General features: G+C 35.9%; 1 pseudogene; it reads right to left on the bottom strand.

The window, feature by feature from the left end:
• Positions 1-2,736: 2,736 nt before the first annotated feature.
• Positions 2,737-4,133, bottom strand: LOC146136223 (uncharacterized; annotated as a pseudogene).
• Positions 4,134-10,959: the final 6,826 nt, after the last annotated feature.

Below are 10,959 nucleotides of genomic sequence, written 5' to 3'. Positions count from 1 at the left end.
TTCAGATAAAATTACCTCCGGTGGTCATTTGGAATTAAAGACTGAAATAAAATGTGTTTTCTGCTGCGATGCATTAGAAAGTCTTGTTTCTCCGTTTGGTCAAATAAAATTATAAAATTAATGACTTTCTCTGCAAGTGGACAGGGCTATTTTTAAGCTCAGTACAAGTAACCCCGAATCGCCAACTGTATTTTAATGTCTCCCTTCTAATTCGTCACTTTCTGACACGTGTTTTATCTCGCTTCTTTTTTTCCTTTTGACTCGCTTTGTTGTGTCATTATATAAATATTACACAATTTAAAAAAACAAAAACAATGGCGAAGGTGCAGAGTGCCGCACTAATTCAGTCAATAAGGCTGTTTGTGACATTCTGTCTAGTTTAACTCTTAAGTTTACTCCTGTAGTCACTTTCACAACATTTTTTTATTTTTATCGCAAAAACCAAGGCATGCATATTGCCTTTTTTTTTTTCAAGTCATCAAACCGTCCTGGCAATAAATGTTCGTAATTTGCGCTGTATTAAATTCCCTAATGCGAAAACTGAATTTTAATTTAAGTTAGTTCACGAACTTGTCACACTCAAAACATCAATCACGAGAAGTTTGGGTGACGTGGTTGTGGCATGTTTTGCCAGTTTTTGGGCAGCTTAAACTAGTTAGTGCTCTAACAGTGAAATAAACTAACATGCATTTACCAAGTGAAAGGGTTTTTCTTAATAAACGTAGATATATTCATCAATTTTTACTATTACTGTTGTTTTTAATTTTCTGGAGTTAGTGATAATTTTGTGTAAACTTCTAGAAAATACTCGTTTGGTAAAATTAAACCAACCTGCTATGCTTCTTTTCCTGGATTAACAATCTATATATACTAACGTATAATGAAAATAGACCCCGGCAACAACCCATTTCGCATCTAAGACATAAGTTAAGTCTGGAAACTTTCTGCCCATATCTGTTTTTGCTTGCAGAAACTAGTTAAGGAAACTATAGAACATGCAACGTTTGTACTAAACCACAAACCAAAGTCAAATTAATAATATTTGAAAACAAACCTGATATAAGCAACGTTATTTATAACGGCCCACTAACACAGCAAAAATAAAAAAAATATAGATAAATACAAAAAATTAGGCCTAAAATAAAAAAATAAACACCAAACCCTAAAAATATATTTTCTATTTTTTTTTATTTTTATTTTTTCACTTTAAACTTTTTTTATTACGCTGAAACAACAAAATAGAAAGACGGACGAGAATAAAAAATAGCACCTAGATCAAGAAGCGACAGGTTGGGCTAAAGGCCAGTCTACTTAACTTTATGAATTGCGAGATTTTCTGAATTTAAAGCACAGATATACTCAGAGTGTTTTACAGACTTGATCATAAAAACAAACATGGAAAACGTCGGTAATGTCTTTGCATACTTAGAACGGTATATAACGAAGCGCGCACATAACAGTAAGCAATTCAACAAATCATTGTCAACACCAGTTCCAAACAGGAGAGTTACAGGGTCGTTTTGCAATGAAATTAAAAGTTTTGAAGAAATCAAAGATGTTATTTCTTCCCAATAGCTTTCAATATGAAGACAATAATAAAATACGTGTGAAATAGTTTCAGGGGCATTTCGACGGAAAACACATTGGTCGGAGTCAGTTTTCCCAAAGGAGTGTAATGCTTCGTTTGTTACTATCGCACGTAGGTTAAGTTTGATTTGAAAAGAGCGTAGCTTGGTTTCAATTGTTGAATTATAGACATTACAATACAGTTTTTGCCAAGGAGTTGTATTTGGAGAAAGGCATAAGTCCCGCTCCCAATTTTTTTGTTGCTTTTGCTGGGGAACCGATGCATACTTCTTCTTAATTTTATTGTAAAGAGCCTTTGGAGTGTCACATATTTGAAACAGCTCCGCACATTTGCTAACTAAGCACACTTTAGGTTTCGAAATGTCGTCAGTATGGTCCCATTCGGGTGGTAAGGCAGCAATCATTTTAATGAAGGATTTGAAGTCTTCGTTATTCGGTTTAAGGTCGTATTTTATTACCAATTAGTCATACTTAAGGTATTCTCCCTCCGAATCGAGTAAGTCTGAGTGTTCGTGTATTCTCGCATAGACGAGAGGCTTCAAGTAAAAAGTTTGGCTTTTAAATTTAACGCTCTTTGACACCCACAGTGACCTGCTGTGCGAATATACGAATCGACATCTAAAAAATATACGAATCGACATCTAACATATTTGCACCTCCTAGTTCAAAGTTTGCAGTCAGTTTCTTTTTACTCTTTCCCAGCTGGAGCTCCAGATAAATTGAAATAATTTGTTTTTTAATTGACGAACAAAAGTATTCGGCAGGATAATTGGTAGCACACTACATTTGTAAATTAACGTTGGTATTACAAGGCTTTTTAAAATACATATACGACCCAAGAGAGTTAGACCGCGGGACGACCATATGTTTAAAATTGTATTAACCTTTCCTTGTTAATTGTTTAACCTTTCCTTTGTTTAATGTTAATTGCTTATCACCAAGTTTAATGGTTAATATGAGATACCTCCCGCTTGGGTCAGCTGACAATTGATTAATAGAATACGTTAAGTTTTTGGAAAATAAAATGGCTACCCCCTTGCTGCGATTTGTACCATGTGACCAAACAATTTCTCCTCCTCATTCCATCTGCCAACATTAGGCAAAAAAAAAAAAAGGATTCACAAAAATAATACAAATACAATTGGGCTATCATTTCTGTTCCGCCCCAAGTTCTATGTCACCGTCATATTCGAGTCCACATAGGCATCGAAACGGTTTACTTGGTTCGATACATTCGTTGGATTTTTTCCCGCCATTACAGTTGATTAATTTATAGTTACATGAGCTATAGGAGCACTGTTTGCTCATTGCGAGTTTCGGAACTGAATTAAATGTATTACACACACATGCAATTGAGGACCTGTTACATTGTACGCATTCAAATATGTTGTCCTTCGTCACAAACTCCGGTTGAAATTGTTTGCAGCAGGGCATCCAAAGCATCACCGCTGTGCATTTCGGGCAGCTGATAGCCTTTTCCTGGGTAGGCACCAAAATTGTAGTTTCTTCGTCGCAGCATGATTTGGATATGTTGAACTCATGTTTGTACTTGTAGTAATAGAATTGGGTTGCTTCTGGTGCCAGGCAACTTTCGGTGTGGCATTCTGGGCATACAAGCGAGATCGGCGTTTCACACATGCTTTGTGATTTGCTGTTTGGTAGCAATTCGGGACTTCTTCGAACTTTCTTTTTAGGATTCGGGCTATTTATGATTGGTTTACCAGTATGCTCAATGCTAGAACGGCCCGGTGAAAACCATGTGGACAGTGCATTTTCGTTGTCGGAGTTGTTTTCTGAGATTTCAATGTTGCTTGGGGTATCCTGCTTGTTCGTCTTATCGCTCCCCGCAAATCTTCCATTGCTTGGCAACTTGTTATCAGTAGCTGGTTGCGTAGTCTAGCGCGCCGGTTTTCATTTTCCACTCTTCCGCCATTGTTTCTTTGTAGTTCTGGAAAATCATTTTTTCCTTTTGGGCAATTCGCTTGCTTGTGTCCAGCGTCACCACAATACTTGCATGTAAATTGTTGTCCATGATAAGTTACGTAAAATTCAAAGCTATTTACTCTTATGTAACTTGGAATTGGGTTTCCCTACAAATCTGTCTTGTTCATAGTGGCTATACGCATTCCCGATAGCAATCCAACCTTGTCTTTTTTTTGTATCATTTTTTTAACTTCTCCATAATGTTGACTCAATGTTTCTTCGATTATGTCATTTTGAAACGGTATTGGAACCCAGCCAATTCCCACGTTGATAAGGTCACTGTCATAAAGTCGAACATTTTTAATGTAGGATATTCCAGCCACCTTACTTTGTAATTCTTAGACGTTTAGTCTACTTGTGCAGGTCACATCCACCTGCGTTCCTTTCATTTCTGCAATTCCAAGTACTTCACTGATAGGAAAATCAGCCTTTTTTAACAACTGCCATAACTCGTCTCGTTTAAGCATTCTTTCAGATTTAAAACTTAGACAGTTTGGCCTTTTCAGCGCACTCCCTGCGCTTCTTACTGCCGCTTGTGCATAGCTTGTACTCGCCTTCTCCATTTAGATGTGCACTCCTCGAGTGTCTAAAAAAAAAATGAAACCCTAAAAATGTGCCCCTCGTTAAAATATACAACAACCGCACCCCATCTAGCGGTTGAAAAACTTCAATACAGAATTCATCCATATTCGCATGCTTTTTTAAAGTCGCGAAGCAACGAAGCTACGTTGTCACCAAGGGAATAAGCCGCGCGTGCGACTTGCCTTTTAAAAAGAGGCTTCTCTTGGTATAAAAACTTGCTGCTCTTACAACACAACATATTTTATCGCCGCAAATTTAAATGCGAAATCTGGAGGCAGTGTAAACATCTCTGTTAGCACCTGTTGTGCATGTTGCTCCAACCAACAAATCAACACCAGGCCAACACAACTTAAAATTGTACAAGGGCGCAGCAAGCAAAATACTAAAGTTGAATGCATTTTTAGGGATGACGTTTAAAAGTTACGTCATAAAATGGCGTCATACAAAAATAAACCTAAGAACACTGCATTTATTGGGTTTAAATTCGCAAAACTTTCGATTTAATAGGTGGCGTATTAGGCATATAAAGGTGTTTCCATATTGTTAGAAACAACAGTTTAAAATGATGTTTTAACAGTGATTACACAGACCAAGGCATGATTAAAATTTACCGAGTAAAATTGGCAAAAGTATAGCAAACCATAGGCGTTAAACTATTTAAGAGAAAGATTATATCTGCTATTAAACATGCTATACCTGGCCTAATTTTAACAACATGGCCGTCTACGTACATTCTATTTATTATATGGGCCGAAAATTTATTTTCGGGACATATTTTGTTTTTGCCGTTATTATATGGGCCGAAAATCTATTTTCGGGTCATATCTTGTTTTTGCCGCTATTCTTTTTATATGGGCCGAAAATTTATTTTCGGGAAATATCTTGTTTTTGCCGCCATACGTTTTTGGTTTGCTATGGTTTGCTATGGCTATGATTTGCTATGGCATGTTTCAGACCGATTTTTGTCCGAAGCTTTATAGAAAAAGTATACATCGTAGAACCTTCAAATTTTTAGACATGGCGTAGAATGGTATGTAGGTTCTTTGTAGAAGTTTATGAGGCTGCACCCCCATGGGCCTTTGCTTGGGGGGCAACAACCTGAAATATTGCGTTTTAGCTCTCTGTAGCTAACGACTGCCATCTAGCAGCAGAAAAATTTCCATACACAATTCGTTAATATTCGCTTGCTTTGTCCAGGTTGTGAAGTGACGAAGCTACTAGACGCCTGCTGCGCTTTATTGTCCCGAGCGTGAGACTTTCCAAAACTGGGCGCGTGCGACTTGCATTTTAAAAAGAGGCTTCTCTTTAGTAAAATTACTTAATGCTCATATTTACGGCCGCAAATTTAAATGCGAATCCTGGAGGCAGTGTACACCTCTCTGTTAGCACCTGTTGTAATTGTTGCTCCATCCAAACATATCAACACCAGGCCTAAACGAATATAATGATACAAGGGCCGCAGCAACAACATGCTCTACTTTAATGCATTTTTAGCGACGTCATACAAAAATAAATGTTAAGAACACTGTGTTTATTTGGTTTAAATTGGCAAAATTTTCGATTTGAAAGGTGCTTATTAGGCTCATAAAAGAGTTTTGCATATTGCTCGAACAACAGATTTAAAGTCTATTTGAACAGTGATTGTGCGGACCAAGCCATGGTAAAAAAATTACCGAGTAAAATTGGCAAAAGCATAGCAAACAATACGCGGTAAACCATTTAAAAAAAATTATTATATTTTATTTTTAAACATGTTAGCTTGCCAAAATTTAATAACATGGCCGTACCGCGTACGCATTATCTACGTAAATTATATTTATCAAACATATTTTTCGATCATTCCCCAAATACCTCGCCGTATTTGAATTTATTGTCGCGTTAATACATGAAGAGGCAAGGCCAGCATAAAATAAAGTTTCACACATCGTATAAAGCAGAGAAGCATTGCTAGAAGCTTGATTTATATGACGTTCGTGAACTATGTCGCCAGATTTAACCATAAGTCAAAAAGCCTGAAAATTTTCTTGAAAGTAAAGCTTTCAGGCGTCAAGTGCTAGTTTGTCACTGTCTCTGGGAATGGAATTTTTGTTCTAAAGCGCCAAAAATAAAAATTAATCAATGAATAAAATATTTTAACTAGACAGGGTTGCGGTTGTTTGTCGGGAGTATTTTTAAAAGGCCTTATTTTCATGGGTGGTTTAATAATTGGGTCATTATAAATAGCGTTATTTACCAGGTTATTTTTTGTAATATAATATATTACACTTTGGTTTACTCATTTTAAGGTTTATATTAAGTTGCACTTTCTTTTGACTTGTTTCTGCAAGCAAAAACAGATATGGGCCGAAAATTCTCTGCCATCCCTTCTGACGTAAATGCAAATATCTTTACCACAAAAAACGCTCATTGTTTTAACCCTCTCTCCTCCTTGCCCTCAAACCAAATAAAAAAACTATTTTCCCCTTTTAATAAAAAACCTACAATAGTCTCCACCCGGGAGTAAATATTTTATTAACAAAACAGTATCTTTAAAATTATTTTTTTTCAAACCCCTTTCAAAAAAATGCATCCCCAACCCTTGGGCCCGAACCACAAAAATCTACAAGATTGTTAATCATTTTTTTTTATCTAAATTAGAATTAAGTAAAACCAACAGTTTTCTTATAAATCAACTTTTTGTATTAATTTGCTATAAAACCACCAGATTGTTGGGTTGTTAACCAATGAAAAATAAACAAGGGATTCGTAGTATTATTTTAATGGTTTACTAGCGATTTGATTTACATAAATAGCATATTGGCGAACACTACAAAAGGGAGATATATTGCTAGATATTACTGTCGTTAGGTAGGCGTAGAGAGCTTCAAATAATTTAACGTCACACTATTTAACTAGAACCCGCTTATAATTTGGAACCTATAAATTTACATAATAAACAATAATTTTAAAGATGAAAGCCGAATATGTTAAGTTTTAAAGTTTAACTTTATTGGTACCGTACCAGGTTATAGACCCTCTATTTGAGGCGCAATTACCAAAATCCGTTTTTTAAATACGAACAACGAACAGGGTATAAACAAAAACATTGTCGCGCATTGCGCAAAAACACTTAACTTATGCTTCTTGTTTGTGCACTGTTATGCGTGACAACAGCAAGTTTCTTAAAAATGTAAAACGTTCGGACGTTTCCGGCCTTTTCATGCCCCTTAAACCATCGTTTTGTTTATCAGAAATTATGTAAAAAATCTTGCAACCCTAGTAAATAGTATTCCCCAACAGATTTGTTTTGTTTACTTGTGAATAAAAAATCATTTATCATCTTCATTGTATAAATAGATGATTGATTTTACCATCATGTCAAAATATTTGCGGAGTTTCGTCAATTACCTTTTTTCTTTAACTGTGAGATTTTAGTCTATAATTAATTAGAATGTTTCTTACCGTATTCTGTATTTGTTTATTCAGATAAAAAATTAGATTGCGCACCCAATTTTAATGTGACGTTATGCATTCCGATGAACTGGTTATACTGCGAAATATAAAGGCTTATGGAAACATATTAAACAGTTTTCGTAATTACATATAACATCCGATAGCCAGGGATACGTTTAGTCGTTTAGGTTTTGTCTGTATTTGTTTGGGATCCTGGTGGCGGTTTAAAGCAAAACACAACGCTTTGACGTACTCTGTTTTGCTGCAATCAAAGTGCCCCCTTGTCATTTATTAGCGCGAGACAGCCTCCACAACTTTTTCCTTTTAACCTATTATGGCTATCAAAATTATAGTTCAAAAAGCTGTACACAATGTTAAAATTGTATACTACACACTTATAATTGATCTTATCCAATATTCGGCTTTTGACATAACTTATTATGCCAGGCCTTTGCGTTCTAAATGTTAATCCCAGTAATGGAGATTTTAATGTTTCTTTGAAGTGCGTGTTTTGGCTAAAACGGCCTGATATCGACTAGGTTTCGTCGTTAAAATTGTTGGTGCTTTAACGAAATTTCAAATACAACAAAACAATTGTGGCATTATATTCAAAGACTGAATTCGTTTTATAATTGCCCAATATATTCTACCATTGCAAGCGAAAAGTTTTGCAGTTTTGGGGTAATTAATTTTTCCAGTTAAAGTTCAAAATTGTAATCCTTCCTAATCCTTACGAATCAATAAATAAACGTTGTTGTGTAATTGCAGGCGCGTAAAAGTTTCCGGTTTTGATTAAGCGTAGCCTAATTATTTTCGTTTAGTACTGTTTTACTATTCATTACGTATTTTCGTTCTCTTGTCTGCAATGGAGGTCACTAGAACCACATCACTGCAGTTTGTACGCGACATTAAACAGAAATCAGATTGCTTTACGCGGTGTCTGTTTAGGGCGGCCAGGCATCAGTTTCTAGATTTTACAGCCAACCAAAGATTATTTCATTCCGCAACAAAGCAGTAGAAACTAAAAGAGCTAAATCATACTAGAGTTACAACGTTATACAATGTTAGCTTTTAGTGTAGAATCCATAACATAGCGTAGTACGTGTTTGTGACGTGATATATTTCAAAGAATTGATTATACTATGGTTATGCATTAATGATATCCTAATGCATTAATGATAAAAATAAAAATACACATATCTAAAGGCTTATAAAAACATAATGGACAGTTTTCGTAATTGCAGATAACAGCCGATGGCAGGGAAGATGTTTAGGTTTCGGCTGTAAATATTGACATACTTGTGTCTGGCGTTTCAAAGTAGAATGTACTCCCTTGGCGGAATCTGTTTCGCTGCTTTAACAGTGCCCCTTTGTCGCTTTTAACGCGAGACAGTCGGTATAACCGGTGTCGTTTTAACCAGATCCTTTTTTTAGGAAATATTGCCACCGCTAGGTAGGAGTACAAAGCTAAAACCAATTTTACGATGACGTCATATTTTGTTTCCAATTTCTACCCCCAGCTGAAGGCCCCTAGGTAAATAGACTTCTAAACCCTTAAAGGCTCATCTACATATACGCCCCCGTCTTGTATGGACATCTGAAGTCTCTCCAAATTATAGTTTCCCTGTAAAACTAAAAAACAAAAAATGGTCTGAAACAAACCAAAAAAACATAAAAGAACTAGACGGGGGTGCGGTTGTTGTATATTTTATGTATTTTGTATTTTGTATTGTGTATTTTATATTATAATTTTGTTTTTCATTTTCCTTAACTTGTTTCTGCAAGCAAAAACAGATATGGGCCGAAAACTTCCCCACTTAACTCATGCCTTTGATGCGAAAGGGGTTCAAATATGGCGTAGTATTCGGGGAATGATCGAAACATATATTTGATAAATAGAATTTACGTAGATAATGTGTATGGTCATTTTATTACATTTTGGCCAGCTTACGTGTTTGAAAAGCAAATATTATCATTCTCCTAAAGACTTAAAATGGTTTAACGCCTATGGTTTGCAATACTTTTGCAAATTTTTACTCGGTAAAGTTTTACCATGGCTTGGTCCGAGCAATCACTGTTGAAACAGACTTTAAATCTGTAGTTTCAAACAATATGAAACACACTATTATGTGCCTAATACGCAAACTATTAAATCGAAAGTTTTGCTAGTTGTTTAGGCCTGATATTGGTATGTTGGTTGGAGCAACATGCACAACAGGTGCGAACAGAGAGGCGTACACTGCCTTAAGATTTCGCATTTAAATTTGCGGCGGTAAATACACCCTATTGACACTTGATTATTAGGCGAAGCTTATCGCGAAGTAATTGGTCGCCCGAAAAAATGCTGACTCCGCATTTAAAGCAAGCATTATAAATGAGTCGCCGATATTCTTCTTTGAACATCCCTACTCGCAATGCTTCCCTGCGTTAATTGTACGGTGGGTGAAAGTTTATTCACGGCCTTACCTCTTTGTGTTTTACCGCGACAATAAAATGAAATGCGATTTGGAGAATATTTGAAAAAATCGTATTTGGAGAATATTTGCTATTTGCACCTGTTTCGTATGTTACTCCAATCCAACATATCAACACACAATTTTAAGTTGTGTAGGCGCACCAAATTTCGCATTTATATTTGCGGCAGTAAAATATGTTGTTTCCCAAAAGCATCAAGTAATTTTACTAAAGAGAAGCCTCTTTTTAAAATGAAAGTCGCACGCGCCCAGTTTTGGACAGTCACAATGAAAGTCTCACGCGCGGGACAATAAAGCGCAGCAGGCGTCCAATCGCTTCGTCACTTCACCAGCTGGACAAAGCAAGTGTTGCGGTCTTGCAACATCTTTAGCCGTTAGTAATTATACTTAAGGAATACTAAATTAACACACTCAGTACCCCGACGGGTTTTAAACATTCGTGCATTTCATAGGCGCCGGTTACCACGCTATTTACCTCGCGAATCTGTGTATCACTATAGCATGTGAGGTTACGTGATTATTGTGAAATTGAGGCAAAATTTTTGGATTATGTTTCGTTATTATTTTAGTATGCATGGGTATTTGTTAGAGATTGTTATAGATTGTTAGCGCATTGTCGCTATGTATTTGCTGCCGTTTTGAAGATATATTCTATGATAAGGGAAAATGTTATGTAAAAGTCTTGGATTGCAGTTGTTGATTGTTTAGTCGAAAATGTATGTAATTTATTGTAATGCGCAAGCTCGTTTTTGTTGTAAATAATTAATAATGGTATTTACGTTTCTTGGTATTTTTGAGAATCAGGCCGATATTCTTACTGAGGCAGAACATTAGCGCTAAGATAAAAATAAACAGAACTCACGCTAAATTGTTATTTACGATAACTAAGGTCGTGAAATTG

This window comes from Ascidiella aspersa, chromosome 8, assembly GCF_963924565.1.
Source record: "Ascidiella aspersa chromosome 8, kaAscAspe10.2, whole genome shotgun sequence".
NCBI classification, from domain to species: domain Eukaryota; kingdom Metazoa; phylum Chordata; class Ascidiacea; order Phlebobranchia; family Ascidiidae; genus Ascidiella; species Ascidiella aspersa.
This window is presented reverse-complemented; position numbering and strand designations above follow the sequence as displayed.